Consider the following 1,284-nt stretch of genomic DNA (forward strand, 5'->3'; position numbering starts at 1 on the left):
TTTACGCGACCGCGTCACGAGGACGAGCGGTTGCCAGGAAGCAGCTCTCCAAATCTAATTACCTTTATTCAAGGATGTTTAAATCTACACGGCGTCCACTGTTTGCTTTTTTTATTCATTTATTTATCTTTAAACTAATATTCATGTTTTTTTATTCTGTGTGTAAATGTCATTTATCTTATTTATATGATTTGGCTTTTAATTAATTCCAACTTACATATTTTTATTTGAAATAGTTTTCATAATTTAGCTGGAAACCGTGTGTGTGTGTGTGTGTGTGTGTGTGTGTGTGTGTGTGTGTGTGTGGGCGCCTCTGTGTGTCTCTGTGTGTATGTGTGTGTGTGTGTGTGTGTGTGTGTGTGTGTGTGTGTGTGTGTGTGTGTGTGTGTGTGTGTGTGGGCGCCTCTGTGTGTCCCTGTGTGGATTGTGTGTGTGTGTGTGTGTGTGTGTGTGTGTGTGTGTGTGTGTGTGTGTGTGTGTGTGTGTGTGTGTGTCTCCCTGTGTGTGTGTGTGTGTGTGTGTGTCTTTGTGTGTGTTTTGTCTGTGTGTGTGTGTGTGTGTGTGTGTGTGTGTGCGGCGTTGTGTATGTCCCCTGTGTGTGTGTGTGTATGTGTGTGTGTGTGTGTGTGTGTGTGTGTGTGTGGGCGCCTCTGTGTGTCCCTGTGTGTTGTGTGTGTGTGTGTGTGTGTGTGTGTGTGGGAGCCTCTGTGTGTCCCTGTGTGTTGTGTGTGTGTGTGTATGTGTGTGTGTGTGTGTGTGTGTGTTTGTGTGTAGCATTGTGTGTCCCTGTGTGTGTGTGTATGTGTCTTTGTGTGTTTTTTGTGTGTGCCGCATGTGTGTGGAGTGTGTGTGTATATATGTCTGTGTGTGTGTGTCTGTGTCGTGCATGTGTGTGTGTTTGTGTGTGTGTGTGTGTGTGTGTGTGTGTTTTGTGTGTGTGTGTGTGTGTGTGTGTGTGTGTACATTTTTGCTGTACGTTTTTAAAGTAACCAGCCAATCAGATTATCCACTAGCCACGCGTGTTTTTTCTAACTAACTTTTCTTTAATTTCAGCTCCTCCGTCTCCAATTCAGCGTAGCTCTTGATCACTAGCCACGTAGCTAACGGTTGTCTGACGCCTCACAACTTAGTGTTCATGGGAAATGTAGGCTCAGTACCACAAGCAGTGTCCTCAGGTAAAGCTTATGTTTCAAAGGCGAAAGACACACAAAACCACCCAAAATTTCTTGGCAGAAAAAAAAGACCAATCTTCATTCATCGCCAGCCCAAATGGCGAGTAACTTT

This window comes from Perca fluviatilis, chromosome 14 (assembly GCF_010015445.1).
Source record: "Perca fluviatilis chromosome 14, GENO_Pfluv_1.0, whole genome shotgun sequence".
NCBI classification, from domain to species: domain Eukaryota; kingdom Metazoa; phylum Chordata; class Actinopteri; order Perciformes; family Percidae; genus Perca; species Perca fluviatilis.